This window comes from Desmodus rotundus, chromosome 12 (assembly GCF_022682495.2).
Source record: "Desmodus rotundus isolate HL8 chromosome 12, HLdesRot8A.1, whole genome shotgun sequence".
Lineage (NCBI taxonomy): Eukaryota > Metazoa > Chordata > Mammalia > Chiroptera > Phyllostomidae > Desmodus > Desmodus rotundus.
In genome coordinates this window covers 30995623-31013268 of record NC_071398.1, presented here as the reverse complement: position 1 = coordinate 31013268, position 17646 = coordinate 30995623, and the positions used below count along the sequence as shown (strand labels likewise).

Below are 17646 nucleotides of genomic sequence, written 5' to 3'. Positions count from 1 at the left end.
CACAGCTGGAGATGGGTTTTGAAGGAGAGGAGTTTTCCAAATATCCCAAGGAAAGAAAAACAACACGTGCAATGGTCTGGTGGTGATCAAGGAAGTGGCTCACTTTAGGGCCACTCCTGTCCAGTGTGCCTAGGCCATGGCATCCAGGGGTACAAAGGTAAGGGCTTAACAGGGTCTGTAACTTAGATGTGGGCAAAACTGGCAGGGGAGCTGGTTAAGACGCAGACCCCAGGCCCTCCCCCAGTAGTCCTGATTCAGCCCAGTTTGGGAAACCAAGGCTTAGAAGAGGAAGAGCAGTCTGGAGAGGCTTCCTGGAGGAAGCAGTGAAAGGGTGAGGAGGGCTTGGACAGGAGGGGGACTATGCTAGGGGTGGGTGTCAAGGTTTCCACAGCTGAAGGTGCATGTGGCTAGTCAGAACTGAGACTGGTGCCAAGTGCAAAACATCCATGGGACCTCATGGACCTAAACTATCTCACTGATTTTATATTGATTGAAATGACTATATTTATATTGATTGATTTTTATGCACATGGGAATGATGGTATTTTGGATATACTGTATTAAATAAAATTAATTTCATTAGTTTCTTTTTATGTTTTTTAAATGTAGTTACTAGAACATTTACAATTACCTCTGTACCTTGTAATTGTGGCTTGCATTTTATATTATATTACATTATATTATGTTATGTTATGTTATATTACATTACATCATGTTACATTATATTATATTCATGCACATACCCCTAGACACAACAACACACCCACATCCATATATATATATATATAAATGCTCACACAGGTGTGCACACATGTGCATGGCACACATGTGTGATCACTCTCGTGCACACACAGGAACACACAGGCACCCCCACATATGGGTGCACCCCACTCCCCGCTATGCACACACATGAACACACACATTTTTAGACAAGCACACACACATGCATACACATGTCCACACACATTCACACAGGCACACTCTCACACACTCACACACATCCCTGCTCTGAAAGCTGCACTCTGTCAAATGCTGGGATAAGAGAAGGCTTTGGTTTCTGGCCTTCTGGATCTGGAAGGCAGCCCCTCAGCACAGGCACCAGCAGCCCTCCTGCTCTTTAAAAGGATTCTTGGGGCTGGGAGGTGGGCCTGGCAAGCATCCACTCATTGCCTGACCTGCCCCTTGGTCATGCCCAGGGCCTTGGAGTCTTGATGACAGTTCCTTCCAACTTCTGGGTGTTAGTTTCCTCATCTGTAAAATGACAACAGCAGCCCCACTTCCTGGGTGAGGGGAGACACAGCACTTGCAGTTGCTTCACTGCCTGCCAAGTGTTCACCTTCCCTGCAGACCAGCCCTGGGTGGTTGAGTGGGGAGTGGCTACCCTACTGCCCATGGCAGACCCTGGCCAAAAATCCCACAAAGACATTGTCTTCCCCTCAGCTGCTCTCCTTTGGGGCCCTGGGACAAAAGGGTCTGCAGTAAGAACCAGGGTGAGTTCAAGTCCCAACTACGACGCTCACAGCTGTGTGATGGAGGCAGGCTGTTCTACCTCGACCTTTCTCTCAAAAGAAGGGGCTGGCTGGGCCTGGGCTACCTCCTAGCCTCCTGATCTCTCTTTCTAGGATCAGCGTTGGGGACATGCCATCCCCACTGGGAACACCTTCTGTGTCCCCTGTGGCCTCATCTGGCTGGTCTCACCTGATCCTGCCCATATGCACCTCCTTTGGCACCTGAGTGAGCCTTTTCTCCTTTCCTGTAGTTGCTACATAGGAAGCCACTGCCTCCCCACCCCTGCTCCCTGGCTGCCCCCAGCCAGACTGTGAGCTTCTGCAATGGAAGAGGGGTTGGCCAGTTAGCAATGGCCCTGATGCCTAGAGCAGAGCCTGCCCCCTGGGTTTCCCTCTATAAGTGATTCTGAGATGTAGGCATGAAGCCAGAGGGTGCCCACCTCCTGGCACTGTCAGCACTGTGGCTTTCCTGGAGAGGACAGCATCCCTTCTGACTCTGAGCCTAAGGTTTAGGAAGTCAACCTATCCAGGGGGAAACCCAACCCCCAGCACCTCTCTCCCATATGGTTGTGTCCAAGTGAGACACTGTTCAGCAGGGGCCAGTGCGGGAGAGCCCAGGAAACGCGTACCTGCCTGTTGGAGTTGGAGACTGTGTGGCGCTTGTGGGCCCCACGTTGGCTTGGGCAACCTGGCTCCTCTGACCTCTCCCAGCTGTGTAGACTCTGGGCAAGTGTCTTAACCTCTCTGGGTAAGAACTGTGGCTTCTATTATTTGTTGGGTATGTGCACTCCGACCGTGCATTCCAGGACTGAGGAAGTAACCATAGGTTTGCGGGGAGGCTGGGAAAAAGGTGAGCAGTATAAATCTTTGTCCATGTAGCAGGGTCCTGCCCCTTCACTCAAGGGAAGACAGCCGGTAGTGGACATGGAGAGGGCCCAGAGCAGGCACCTAGTCTTCAGGAGCCCCCTGCAAGATGGGACTGTCTTGTAAAGACATGGCCTTGGAACCACGGCTGCCACCCTTTTTGCCTCAATTTCCCCATCTGCATGCTCAGAGCTCGGGCACCTGGGCAGAGGTTGAATCCTGGCCCCGCTTCTGCTGTGCAGTCCCAAGCCAGCGCCTCTGCCTCCCTGTGCTGGTTTCCTGTCTGTGGAAAGGGGGTAAAGAGGCCCCCCACCCCTCACATGCTGGTGAGAATGAGAAGAAAAGGTGTGGGCACCATGGGAAACAGTCTGGTACCTCCTCCGAAGGTTAGCGTGACCACGTAACCCACAACTCCATTTCCAGGTGTCTACCCAAGAGAAATGAAAACACACGCCCCCACAAAAACCTGCACACGAATGTTCACAGCAGCATTACTCAAATGTTCATTGGAGCATGAACGGATAAGCAAAACGTGGTCCATCCACATACTGGAATATTACTCAGCCTCAAGAAGGAATGAAGCCCCAATACAGGATGAACCTTGAAATCATTATGACAAATTAAGAAAGGCAGTCACAGAAAGAAAAATACTGTGTGATTTCATTCATATGAAATGTCCTAAAAAGACAAATCCACAGAGACAGAAGGTAGCTTAGTGGTTGCCAGGGGCTGGGGGAGGGGGGATTGAGAGTGACTGCTGATGGGCACGGGATTTCTTTCTGGGGCAATGAGAATGTTCTAGAACTAGATGATGGTGGTGGTTGCACAACCATGTGAATACACTAAACCACTGAACTGTACACTTTCAAGGACGAATTGTATGCTATGTGAACACTATCAAAAAGTAGACCGAAATGTTCCTGTCATGTAGGGCTGATATAGGACGCAGATGCCCACCAGCACCCGGCACCACAGCTTCCACCTCCAGTGCCAGGGCCTGGTCCTGGCTCCTCTACCCCGTCAGGCCATGGCCTTGGTAAATCCACACTGACCACTCACTGGCCCTGTCGCATCAGCCACCACCCATGCCCCTTGCAAGGAGCCCAGAGAAGCCCCATTCCACAGCATCCCTAGAGGGCAGTGCCCTGCTGGCCATAGGAGGGCTCAGAGGAGCAGGCCCTGTTTACACATGGCTACCTTGGCCCAGCAGCCTGCAGGAATTCAGAAAATGCAACGGTCACATTCTGCAGGCAGAGGCTGTGCCCAGGCCTTTGGAAAGACTCAATGGCCGCTCATGAATGTGGATTCTGTTTGGCTGCTGGCTGGGGCGCTGGCCCTGTGAATAGTCCAGAGTCAGGACAGAGGCTGTTAGCAGGCAGGCAGGGGACAAAATGTCCCCTGTCCTGCCAATGGCTCCCGCCTGCCTGCCCACAAGTAGGGGCTGAGGGTGGAAGGGAGGGCTGCCCTGGGCTGGCCCCACTCATCCATTGCACTTGCCTGTCCACTCACTCGCTCACTTGTTCATGGGCACACAGCCTCCCACCTTCCTTCCTCTGGGATCCAGGTGAGGTGGCCCAGGACAGGTAGCTACGTACTGCATCTTGAAGGCAGGCCTACCCGGGCCCCTCTGTAAAGAAACCAGGCCTTCGGAGGGGGGGTCATTGCCTGGTTCTGGCCTCACGGCCTCTACTCGGAGGCCCTAAGCCCATGCGTTTTTCACTCAAGGGGCTTGCCCAGCCTAACCTGGGAGGCTGGAGGGCTGTGGGTGAGTGGAGCTGCCCTGGGGCTGTTCTGCCAGCTCCTCAGCGGATGGTGGTGGGCTCCCTCTTGCTTTAAGTGCTGGGTGAGAGGGAAGACAAGGTGAGAAGGAGGCCTGGGACAACACGGTCAGGATGTACATGGTAAGCCCCAAAGTCCCCCAGACAAGCCCCATCTTCTAACCTTCATCTGCAGGCTCTTCCCCCCTACGGTCATAAAGGGAGCTTATATTTGGAACTGTCCTCCCCAAAGCCAGCTCTTTTTAAACAAGGATGTAATTCTCAGAGACCACTTCAAACCTGACAAGAGTGGGGATGAGTAATGATCAGGGAACCTATAGTTTGATGCCGGGGTCATAGCCCCCAAACTCCTGCCAATGAAGTGGTGATCTCACGTTCTGGTCGCTGGGAGTCAGGACCAGCAACCACAGGCGGCTGTGTGAGGGGGCGGAGCCCGAAGGCTTTGAAGAACATCTGGAGGCAGGAACTGGCAGTGCTAACCGCAGCCAGGCCCCAAGTCCCCCAGCACCGCTGGGGTGGGTCCCTGCCCGCCTGCTGCCCTGCTTCCCACCCCTCCCCACAGTTGTCTTGGTACACCCTGGCCAAGGAGGAATCTGCAAGAATGACGTGGACCCAGGAAAATGTTGAGGGGCCTGGACTCTTGACAGCACCTGATGAGGGAGGAGGGAATCCCAAGTCAGAAATGACAGATGCTTTGGCATTCAGGGCCTCTGGAGGGGCAGCTTCCAGGGTGCACATGTGACAGGGTTGCGTGTGAAGTCCTCAGGAGCAAGGACAGAGGCCCATGCACAGCACACATGTCTAAAGTGGTGCCACTGCTTGTGCTTCAGTGCTTTTGGGTGTGGAGCACAGGGTGTTCGCAGACCCAGCAGGCCAAGGCCTGGAGAGCAGAGTGGGGGCTGGGCAGCCTAGTGCAGTGAGTGACCTGCCCAACTACACAGGCCCATCTTTCCTTCCACTCAGGGAAATGGTCAGTCCTTAGCTGAGTTCATGGAGGGACTGAATTACAGGATTGTAGTCAGTCCCTGAGGGCAGCCTTGGCCACCCCTGGCCACCCCAGCCACAGCCTCCAAGTGAATGAATGGTGAGGATACACTAGCAAGGAGAGACTAAAGAAACAGGCCCCAGGCACCTGCAAGGCCATCTCATGAAGCTCGCCCCTACCCTCCACCTTCCATCATGCTCAGTCGAGCCCCCACTAGGTTATCCGCCAATTCCACCAGAAAATGAGGCTGGGGACAGAATCCTGAACATCCCCCAGTCAGTGGGTGCTGACTGCTTGTTGTACCTGGCTGAGCAGGATGAGGCTCTGGACAGGGTATCTTCAAGGGGGCAGTCTATCAGGAACACACACAGACCATTAAGGTGGGGTCTGGAAGGTCTGAGAGCAGAGCAGAGGAAGGGGCGTTCTGATGGGAAGGGTGGGACCACGTGGCATGGCAAGGCGGGGGCCAGCTGGTAGAGATGGAAGACAGGACACTGGTTGTCCAGGGCTGGAGGTGGGAGGAGGAGCCAATGTCCTGAGAATGCACCACAAGGACTGTCTTGGAAAAAGAGAATGGGGCTGGATCATGGCCAGCCTCGAATGTAGGGCTCCAGTTCTAGCTCTGTCTTCAGTGGGCAGGAGAGCAGGCTGGTCACACTCTTTCCCAAGTCTCTTCCCCATCATGCACTTTTAGAATGAACCAAAGGAAAGGTGGGCCGCTGGCTTGGGTGAACTGCTCTCTGGGGAGGACTGGAGAAGGTGTGGCCAGCAGGACCTGGGTTGCAACCTGCCTCGTCTGCATGACTGTTTCCTACAGCCTCCTCAATCCTGGACTTTTAGCTGGTAGTTTGTACCCTCCTAAGTTTACTGCATCTTCAAAACCCTTTCTGCAGACCCTGGGAATCTCCCCAGACCCGCGGGGAGTGACCACAGTAGCTAGCACTCGCTGCATGCTCACAGAGTGCCAGGCCTGCGCCGGGGGCACTCTGTCCCTCAGCCCATCCCATGATCCTTGTGAGTTCTCATTTTCCTCGAGAACTCACAAGGATCATGGGATGGGCTGAGGGACAGAGTGCCTCGAAAATTGGAGAATCGAGGTCAAAGATGCTGGTGACTTGCACACAGCCCCTGAGCAGCTGACTCTGAAGCCTGTGCTCCTAATTAGTACATCACCTTCCCCTCACTCTCAGCCCTTCATTTTGGGTGAGGAAGCAGACCAGTAACTGAATTCTCAGAGTCAAAACCAGAAGGGAGTGGGGGTGGGGCTTGCCTTGGAAGTCTCAGGGCTCCAGAGGAATCCACAGTGTGAACTGATGTCAAGAAGCACAAGCATCTTTGGCACCATCAGTGGTGGCAAGGTTCCAGAAGGAAGGAGGTGAGAGCAGGTCGCTGCTTCCAGGGCACCCTGGTTCAGCAAATGCGAAGATGGTCAGAGACCCACCGGCCTTCTCCCAGGGAGGAAGGCAGGATAGTGCTTGACTTGGAAGGTCAAGTCAGAAAAGGCGCAAGACCTGAAAAGATTAGGCCTGAAGGGACCTAATCTCTCCATTAACATTCTCCAAAGGCAACCATGTGTGAGTTAACCTGACATCTTGTGTGCTGCCATGACAGGACCAGGGTCGACCGAAAATACAGGTAGGAGGCTCTTTGCTCAACGGGAAGAGAGTTTTCTCATAACCCTTTGGCATGTTCCAGGGGTGGGACCATGGAATGGTCTGCTGTGAGGGGGAGTGAATTCCCCATCGCTGGGGGTATGCAAGCAGAGTCAGTAACCTGGGGGCAGGGTATGGTGGAGACTGAAGCAATGATGAAGGGGTTGAAGTTCATGACCTCTAAATTCTCTTTGACCCTGAAATTCTGGGACTTGTTTCTGCACTGCGGGGGCTAAAGCCAGCCTGAGGTCCAGGCACAGCACAGAGGCTGTGTACTCTTCACTTACGCTTTCCAGGCTGAGATACTGTAGGAGCCATGGTTTCCCCTGAGGACACCTGGCCTTCCCATTCCTCCCTCTTCCCACTCACAGGTGAGCTCTTGGCAAACTCTTCCCCGTGGTTCTAGGACTGGTCAGGCCTGGCACATGGCACAGGAGGCAAGCCCTCCCAGGGGCTGGTGGGGCTGCCCTTCCCAAAGCTGTAACTGCCCAGCTTCTCACCAGCTCCCAGTCTGATACTATCCTGGCATTTTACCTGTTTATCTTGTTTGTTATCAGGAAGGCAGGGGTCTTTACCGGGTCTGTGTGGGGCAAAGAGAAGGCTCAAGACACATTTTTCAACAAACAGGCAGTGTGGACTGGAGTCTGTCTGCCAGATGGAGAATATCAGCCATTGCTGCTCACCAGCTGTGCAGCGCTGGCCCACTTACCTAACCTCTCTGACGCTCAGTTTCTTCATCTAGAATATGGGTACCACCTATCTCACGACATGAAGATTAAACGCAGTACCACGTGGCACAGTCCCTACATTGTACAGAGTGTAAGGACTTAACCGTGCAGCCACCACCAGAGCGCAGAAGGCCACTTGCCTCAAAGCGTCCCCACCGCCTCCCTAGTGCCCACTAGCCTGTCCCCCCCCCCCCCCCGACACTTTGCTGCCCATGCCGAAGGTGCAGCGTGAGGATCTGGGTGGCCGCGGGAAGTCCCTGGGAGCCCGGCCCGCCTTCCCTTCCGGCCGCCGCCGCGCGGCGCCGTGTCCCCACGGGTCGTTCCAGCCGACTCACTGGACCCGCGAGCCGGCCAGGGGCACGGGCCGGGTGGGGGCGCCGCGTGGCCTTCCCTGCAGGAGCTCAGCAGCTTGGAGTCTCCCGGCCGGCCAGAAAGACCCCACCCTGCCCAGTGCGCTGCCTCCGCCACTGCCACTGCCACTGCCCGAGAGCTGCGGGCCAGCCAGCACGCTCGCTCGGGGGCGGCCCTGAGGAGGCAGCGGCCCGGCTTGAGAGACCCACTGCTCTACTCCTCAATGAATGAGTCAGTCCGCGGCCGCGCACCCCCCCGGAATCCCCAACCCTGCGTCCCGGATCCCCGCAGTCCGGCCGGGTGGACCCCGCTCCCCGGCATTCCCGCTCGGTGGCCCTGGTGGGCACGCAGCATCGGGCATCCGGGCTGCACTTTGCAAAGTGCCCAGGGGACCTGGCTGAGCTCTGCAAATGGCATTGGGCAGGGCTAAGGCCGACCGGTCCGCGCGACCCCGCCGATCCCCTGGCGTCTTGGCGTTGGCTGCACTGCACGTCCCGGGGCCGGACGAGCGAGGTCCGGGAGCCCGGCCGGGCCGCTGTGTGGCGAGGCCGGGAGGGTCGTCCCGCCCCCCCAGAACTCCCTACCGAGGGCACGGGTAGGAGCCAGGCCGGGGACGCGGGGGAGCGGGCAGCCAGGTGACACCGGGGTCCGAACCCATGTCCCTTTGAACTGGAGCCGGTGGCCCTGCCCGGGAGCACAGGCGGCGCGGGGCGCGGCGCGTCCACACTCACCTCCCGCTCTGTGGGCCCGGCTCAGCTCGCCGCGCTGGCGGACACAGATGAGCGCTCTGCGGCACGCAGCGCAGTCCCATCCCCGACCGACCGCAGGCCCGCCCGGGCCGCGCAGACGGGCCGCGCGCCCGCCAGGCACCGAGCCGCCCCGCCGCCGCGGCGCTGCGCTCTGCCCCTGCGGGGCGGGGTGGGGAGAGGGGGAGAGCAGCCTCCACCCGCTTCCCAGGCCGGCGCGCGAGCGGGCCAAGTCCTCTCCAAACAAGTTCTCGGCAGCGGCTGGGTGCTTCGAGGGCCCTCCGCCCAGCGTTGGGCAGCCCGCTGGTCAGCCCCCAGGCACAGAGCCGGCTTCGGTTACAAACTTCACCTCCCCTCCTGCAACACCCCCACCCCCACCCCACTAGCTATTTTTAGCACGGCTCTTCCTAGGTGTTGGTTTCAGGGGATCCACTTTAGCAATGGGTGTCCCTAATGGGAAAGGTGTGGAAGCCAGCAACCCCCTTGCCCACGCCCCCTTGCCAGCCCACCCCCAAACAGGCAGGGCTGTGTTGCTCAGAGGCAAACCTGGATTTAGCAGGACTTTCAGAAGTGCTGGCATAAGTGTACCCATGTGGTTTCCAATGTTCTTTTATTCCCACCCCCTGCCGGCCTTGTCTCCAGCTCTGGACTAGGTACCAACACATTAAACATTTTCCTCTTGTGCCTCTGGGGAGGAGGATGAGGGGGCCACACCACAATGGTCACTTGGCCCCTGCTTGGGGAACTTCACTTTGAGGCCCCCCAGGTTGGCACCTTGAGGACACCCTGGGAAGAGGTGGGAGTTGATGTTCCCTGAAATCTTGGTACCTCTGCTCTGGGTCCCCTTGTCCAGCCTCAGGCCTGTCACAGGCCTGTCAGAGTCAAATGACTCTGGAACCTGGGTGGTGGGGAACCAGAATCATGCAGGCTCCTAGAATGGGAGGGCCATTATGGGTCATCTGCTCAATGGCTTCAATCACAGATGAGGACATTGAGGCTTAGAGAAGGCAAAGGACATGCTTAAGGCCACATAGCCCAGCATGTGTGACACTGGCTATCCTGGGACAGGCAGGAGTGAGAGGCTGTGGGGTCTCCTTCAAGGTCAGGATAGCCCTCATTGGAGGCGTCCGCTGACAGACACAGCCCCTCCCCCACTTTAGACACACTCCAGGTGTGGACTTAGGGCACTTTTAAGCAGTGAAAGTGTGGGAGTGATACTTCACTTTACAGAAAGGCATCCTTTCAGAATTAGTCCTTTGAACAACATTCCCCCTGAGAATGCTGCAAGCATGCTTTAACTTACGCAAGTTCAAATTTCACACCCTCTTAGGAGCACCTTTATTATGTAAAGCGAGGTATAGGTAGCGCACAGGATCCTGCACACTGGCTTGGAAGTCAGTGAATGGACTTGTCCCCAGGCCCCGCCTGTGGCATTCTGGGACGTCGTGAAGCTCTGAGCTCTCCATGAACAATTTACAATAAGCTAAAATACAATGCAAGCCCAAGCTGATTTTCTTGTGCTTGTTCATTATAGCATCTAAAGGAGGTTCCAGAAACTCCTGCCAGTTGACTTGAAAACTTGAATTGAACAAGGGACAAGGGACTCAGGGGCCCCTGCCTCCCGGCCCTGCTTGGCACTAAGAGTCTCCGAGCCTCAGCTCACATTTCTGTGGCATCATTCTGGGCTCTCCCTCTCCATGGAAAATGGCATGGAAAGGGGCTGAGAGCCCCCCTCGAGCTAATCGGTATTTCAATCAAGTTTGTTTCCTTAAGTTTCTAGTGCTGGGGATCCCCTGGCTCAGACAAAGTTCCCAGAAGGTATTTTCTTCCTAGCTCTTCCTACTGGGTTTATTATTGTTTCTAAGAAAGGCCACAGTTTCAGAACTCAATTGTGTGTGTGGTGTGTTTGTGTGTGGCATGTTTGTGTATGGGTGTGTCCAGCCCACAACACACATGAGCACTGCTTCGGGGTGAGAAGCTAGTTCTCTCTCATAAATGTGTGGAGGTGACAGAGCCCTCACTTAGTGCTGGCACCCAAGTCCAGTCCTAGGAACTGGTGGACCCTGCCCACCCTGAGCCAGGTGTTATGCAGATGAATGAATCCCACAAGTTCACTCATGAAACCTCCCCCATTTCACGGGGAGGTTTAGCACATGCCCCAGGCCACGCAGCATGCCTTTCTGCCCCAGGCCACTGTCCACAGAGCTGGGAGCTTGGCCCTTCATATAGAGACCCTGAGCTCTCACCCCAATCCTCCACGCCCACCTGCTTCATATAATCCTGTGCTTCTCAATGGGAGGGGTGGACTTTGCCCCCCAGAGCACATTGGCAAACTCTAGAGACATTTTTGGTGGTCACAGCTATGGGGCTGCTATGGCATCTAGAGACCAGAGATGCTCCTAAACCTTCTACAATGCACATGACAGCTCATGACAAAAAATGACTTGGCCCCAGATGCCAAGCGTGCTGAGGGTGAGAACCCTGGTGACCACGGTCTCTTGGGGGCCAGGTGGTCCAGGTCCCTGGATCCCTGCACTGCCCCACCTGGCCAGGCAGCACCTTCTCTTCAGCCAATGCCAAACATGCAGCTGCATCTACACCTTCTGGAAGGAGCTGCTCAACACCGGACACCCACGGGGTGCTGAGGAGGGGGCATGGGCTGTCTCACGTGGGAGTTCCTGTCCCTTTGCATTGAGAGTCTCCATGCTCCATGGGGAGAAGGCCCAGCAGGAGTGCTGACTTGCCCAGAGTCGCAGACGTAGAGCTCAGCTCTCCTGCTCCCGGCCAGCCCCCAGACCGCCTGGTACCGAGACCCACTACCGCCTCCCTCAAGGGGCAGAGGCTCGCTGGGCCCCCCACGAGTGCCAGGAGATCCAGTCAGTGCTCCTGAGTCATCCTCTTGACTTTTGCTTGATGTCAAAATGAAACCACGGACCCAAAGCCAGAGCCAGGGTGGGAGGAGTGAGAAACCTCCAGCAAATTCCAGGGGCATAGTGTCACATGGCTGCTCCAGCTTGACACCGACAGTACCTTGGTATGTGGACACACATCTGTCCAGACAGCCTTGAACCTTGAAAGCAATGCCCCACACCTGTCCTGTGTGGAGGTTCATGCCAAACCCAGTGGGGTCCCCAAGGACAAGACCCTTGTTCCAGGAAGATGAGACCTCTGTGCTCAGACCAGGCCTGTGGCTGTGACACGGGGCATCCGATGTTTAAGCCCTCCTTGGGTTTTCACAGTAAGTCACCTGTGATCTTTTGGGCTATTTCAGGGTCCTTACCCCTATTTGCCAGATGAGAAAACTGAGGCTGGAGGAGGCAGGGAGCCTGGGTGCTTCTTCTCTGCTTCTCTGCCTGCTGTTGGCCTCCCCACAGAGTTCTGGGTGAGGACGCGGTGGCCAGTGGCTGCCTGATCCCTGGGGCACCCTTCTGGACTCACAGACGTGCCTCCTGGGTGCCCCCCCATTTCTCCCCAAGGCCCTGGCTGGTTGATGAGGGCATGTGGATTTGTTGATTCTCATGCCCTGTCCCATTAAGATGCACTTTAGCACAGAGGACAGCAACCATGGAAGTCGAGAGAACAGAACCTGAGCCCTCTTCAGGAATGAGTGACCTGGCCCGTCAGGGCTGATTATCTGTGCACCAGCCCCTGATTTCTAGAAAGCAAGCTTCAGTGAACCTACCTTAGGAACACAGTCAATGTTGGTGGGGTTCACCAATTAGTCATGAACTCAGAGAACTGGGCACAGGAAAGCCTGGCCAGCTGTGTGTCCTCGAGCAGGTCAGCAACCTCTCTGATTTCCTGCCTGTTCGCCTTGGAGTTGGATTTCAGAGGCCAAAGGGCAGAGCCAGCCCCTGAGGTATGGCGGGGCAGCCCCAGCTCCTCCTGAGAGTGGCTGGAGCCTCTGGGGGTTTCCGAGAAGTGGGGCGTGACAGTGGTGTTCCAGGGAAGAGGAATAGTGACCTCATGGACACAAGGACCCTTGACACCCAATGCCTGTTCCTGCAGCAGACCCTCTCTGGTCCTGCACCCTCAGGTACCCAGACCAGGGTCTAGTACATCAGAAAAAAAATACAGGCTCTAGAGTACAGAAAGGAATACGTAAAATGGAAATTAAAAAATCTTTATCTACAAGGCATGACTTACCTTCATTGCTCAGCTGCCATGCAGCTTCTCAATGGTCACGTGTAACACCTGTGTTTGATGAGTCTTGTGGGTGCATTTACAGGGTCTGCTGTGACAGGGTGAGGCTCACTCAAGAAAGGAAGGTAGATGAGGGGAGAGGGGAGAAAGGAGTAAGAGGGAGGTGAGGAGGGAAGGAGATGGAGAGGAAAGGAAGAAGGGGGTGGGAGGAAGGGGTCAAGGAGGAGGGGCAAGGAGGGAGGGAGGGAGTAAAGCCCCAGAGTTGCCCAGTGGGTGGGGCTGAGGCCCAGGAACCTCTTTCCAAGGAGACATTCCAGACTGACGGTGGCGCATGAGTCAGCCACCCTAAGAGAGGTTGTTTTTGCCCCTGTCTTCCTGTCTTCCAAATGGTCCCATTTGTGAGCAAAAAGAGGGCAAGGAAGAGGTACCGGAGGAAACTCTCACACAGAGACACAGGCACACCCTCTGACTACATGCTGTGCTCTCAAACGTTGAGCCAGCCCAGGCCATAGGACCCACAGACTAGCAGAGGGCCTGGGCATGTAGGACTTTCTGAGGCAGACTCTTCCTCTCCTCCCAGACACCAGCTCCTCTGCCTCCAGGAAGCCCTCCTTGCCTGCACACTGGCTTAGATCTTCCATGTTTTCTGAACTCCCCCCAGCAGGGCCCGTGGGCAGCTGGTGGCTCAGGTTCAAACCCAAACTCTGCCTTCTGCCAGTCATATGGCCTGAGCCTCAGTTTCCTCATCTGCCATGGTAAAAGGGCTGGGGCCCATGGGTACTGACTCTTTACCTCCTGACAGTCTCAGCAGAGCATCCTGGACTCAGCCTCTTGCAGGCCTTCAATATGGGAATCCTTCTAATGAAAAGAAAACAGAGGTCGGCAGAGACTGGCCCAGCCACGGTAACCCAAGCCAGCAGCCTGGTACATGAATGGGCCCTTTCATGGGGTGGCCACAGAGTGAGGGCCTGGGGTGGAGCTATCCATGCTAGGCTTATGGAATGGCAGTGCTCAGGGCAGGGAGGAGAGGGACCTCGGCCTTCAGCTCCGGCCTCTGGCTTCAGGACCTCAGGGCCCAGCCTCCTCCCCTCCGTGTCCTGGATGCCCCATGACACCAAGTCTGGCTGCAGGAAAGGAGCCAGCTATCCCTGGTCCAAATGCCACTGTCCTTGTTTTTTTTCTTATAATTACGTCTCTGAGGGATAACTACAAATTTACATTTTGCTCAGCTCGGTCATTTATTCAGAGCTTGCACGGAAGGCCAGGCTGGAAAAGGCGCATTGATGTGTGTTTTCATGTTGCTGGGGTGACTGGCTGAGGCGTGCGGACACAACCGGCCCTTTTAGCCAGGGCGGCTCTGTGAGCAGCACTGCCCTCCCCACCTGGGCTTGTGCAAACGCCTCCGCTCCAGTCGCCATGAATGACTTCAGTGTACAGAGGTTTTCTTTTTCCATACCTGGCCACCAAAACTTCCAACATTCTTCTAGAAAAAAATGTGGCAAGCTTCCCTGAGATTATTTTCTCGAATGGTGCATCTATCCCTGTCCTTCCCAAACATCTGACAGCTCTTCTTCAATTTAGCAACAGTAAAGACACACCGTACTTCCATTTTTGCCACCTGCTGCTCTGGTCTCAACAATGGTCCCCTTCTGACTTCATGGGGGTAAGGGCTAGCTGTCAGCCACTTCCCTGAGTCTTTGAAGAAACACTGACAGGCTGACCATGTAGCTCTCTGCCCTGACTGCCCTGAGGGTATCCAGCCTACAGAGGTTGATCAGGCCCCAGTCTGGGTGCAGAACCAGCTGGGTGGGCACTGCTCTCGACCTCAGCAGATATTCAGGTGGCCCCCAGCCTGGGCACAGGCTGTCCTTGATGTCCTCACCCACCCCTGCCAGGCACTGCCAGGATGCCACTGCTCCACCCTAGACAGTGCCCTTCAGAAGGACACCTCCTCCAGGGAGATAGCTGATACCAGGAGAGGAGGGGACAACGATGGGCAGATGGGTGGGTGGCCTGACCTCAAATATGTGTGCGTGTGGATGCATGTGTGTGGATGTGTGCATGCAGGTACGCACATGTACACGTGCACACGCACGTGAGAGGCTGCATGTGTGCCAGTGTATTTACATATGTGCGTGTGCGTAGCATGTACATTTAGGTGTTAGGGCAGTGGTTTTCAATGGGTGTGCTGCAAGAGTTTTTAAAACATGCAGTACCTGACTATACTGATTTGTTTTCCCTTTGATTGGCAAACAAAAAACCGACAACAGCCGACACAACAATCACAGCTGTCCAGTGTGAATGAATCAAAATTATAGCTATTTTTTTGTCAGATTGGAAAAAGAAAATTTTGGTGTGCTGCAGAATTTTAGTAATTAGTTTGTTGTGTGCCATGAGATAAAAAAGGTTGAATCTAGCTGTGTTAGAGGATGTGTATGTATGCATGAGTGTGGGTATATATGTGTTTACACGTATGTGAGAGAGTATATACAAGCAGGAGTATGTATATGTGTCCATACACGATGTGTTTATACACACGTGCAAGCACGTGCCACTATATGTGTGAGTGTGTGTATGGGCATGTGTGAGGAAGTATGTATGTGTGTGAGTGTGGGTGTATGTGAAGGAGTGTGTGTGCATGCTTGAGAGTGTGTAGGTGTGCATGTGTATGCATGTGAGCATGTGTTCACACCTGTTTCTTCTGGAATGCAGGATGCATGACCTGGAACTGTCTCGCTCAAGCTGAGCGCTCGGTGCCTGCAACAGGGCCTGGCACATGGAAAAGCTCCTACTTGTTGAGTGAGTGAGGACCACATGAGAGCTTAACGAGTCTGTAAGGACCTGTGAAAGACGACTAGGGTGAGTGGGGGATCACTGCTGGTTCGAGAGCAGCAGGGGGCTCTTCAAGGACTTCACTAGGTTAATTTATTTAGTTCTTAGAACTCACCCAAGCTGTAAGGGATCCAGAGGTTTCTCTGAGAGGCTGTGTGACAGAGTTTTGGGTTCATACCCACTTCTGCCTCTCACAGCAGGTCTTGGCAAGGGGGTTTCTTGCTCTGTGCCTCAGTTTCTCTGTTCCTGTCCCTGGAGGGTTGTTAGATTATTGACGGCTGGCACAAAGCACTCAGAATCTGATGTATATGAACTCATTATTATCATCAGTGCCTTTCCTGGGTGACTTACTTATTTTCTCTTTCACACGTTCCCAAATTTCCACAGTGGTTGTGACTGATAGTCCGTAATCCGAACAGCCCAGAATGATCGCCGCTGCCCCATCTCTTGTTTCTGCTACTTGAGTCTGGGCCTGTCTTCCCAGGACCTACCTCACACTTCCCTGCTCCCCGCCCAAGGTGCTCAGCCTCTGGTGATGTTCGGAGTCCAGGGCCCCAGCCCTGCAGATATTCGACACAACAGCTGGGGAAGATCGAGGCTTCCCCTGCCACGCCCCCAGGCCTTTCTGCTTGTCCATGCCATGGTCAACCAGAGTCCTCAGGGGAACACACTCCATGTGGCAGGGCACTCTGCTGGCTTCCTGCCTGAGCACAGTGGCCTGGACGGTGAACTTTATGGCATGATGCTGTCCCAGGCCCCTTGGGCTGGCTAAGAGGTCTTCTCAGAGCTCTCAGATAAACCCTTGGGACTGCAGGCCCCATCCTGGTGTCTGGGCTGGACGGTGGGTGGGAGCAAGGGAGAGGCAGTGGTTCCTGACACCACAGAGCTCTCTTGTCCTGGTTCCTTGTTACTTCCAAGTCATACCAGGTCCTGGGCCTCAGACCCCAGTGTAGCCTCCCTCCTGGTTCTTGTACTCATCTCTCTTCTATGTTCTGCCTGCTGGCCTCCTGGCCTCATCTGCATGTTCTGCTTTTCTCCCTGTGCCCTGCCGCCCCACTCTCTCTGGCAGTCCCAAGCCTGCCCCCTCCTCCACGTCTGGATGATCATTACCTGCCCCTCCTTCTACACTTTCCCTGGGCCAGCCTGCGGAGGGAGAGGGCGTTTTATCCACAACCCCTTCCCAAGGCCAGTCCCTTCCTTGGGGAGGCCCCAGAGGGGCTGCGGAGCCTCTGGAGAGATCTAACAATGTAAACAGCAGCCTCGTTCTGGCCTCATCTGTCGCCAGGGGAGTCCGCCCCTTCCTTCCAAGCCATGCTGCCCAATGCAGCGGCCAGTAGCTGCAGGCAGCTGTTTACATTCAATTTAAATAAAAGTAAAACTCAATTTCTCAGTTGTGCTTGCCACACTGCAAGTGCTCAGTGGCCACACATGGCTGGTGGTGAAGTGCTGAATGGTGCAGGTGGGACCCATTGCCCTCGTTGCAGGCAGTGCTGGCAGACCTGCTGTTCGGGACAGGTGCTATATAGTGCAGTTGTGGCAGGACTTAGACATTTCTCAGTCTCCAGTCCAATTCCACAGCACCATTTCCTCCTCTCAATAGTTAGGGGGAAAAAAATCCCTCCAGACATGCACCTATGAAACCTCTATACTTTACCAAATGAACATGCTCTTGCCCATTTAGGTCCCATCCCTTCCAGCAGAGGCGGCAGATGGAAAGGTGAATAAGTGATGTTCCAGCACCCAGGGCAGGCATCACCAATCAATCATATCTCCCAGTCCTCCTCAACTGTGCCTCCCCAGCAGTCCTTCCACAGGTGGGAGTGGGCACCTGACACCTGTTCACACCTGGCCAAGGACTCAGAAGAACTGTAAAAACCCCAGGCCTAACTTCAGAATGCAGAGCATTGGTGATGGTCTGTGTGCCCGGTCCTGGCGCTCCTGCTATGCGAGGTTTTTATGAATACAGCCAGTTCTCATGCTTTCAAAGCCCTGCGCTGTCTGGGCATTTCCCTGCCAGCTGTTTACTTCAAGCAAACAAAACATTTATGTATCACATGTG

The 17646-nt window shown here is 55.0% G+C and overlaps 1 protein-coding gene across 1 annotated transcript in view; it reads right to left on the bottom strand.

Annotated features, from left to right (window-relative positions):
* ZNF469 (zinc finger protein 469) overlaps nucleotides 1–8684 on the bottom strand; it is a 51364-nt gene extending 42680 nt beyond the window's left edge. Inside the window, exon 1 of the mRNA XM_053914651.1 lies at nucleotides 8598–8684. The gene's annotated coding sequence lies outside the window, so the exon portion shown is untranslated. The remainder of the gene's footprint in view (nucleotides 1–8597) is intronic.
* Nucleotides 8685–17646: the final 8962 nt, after the last annotated feature.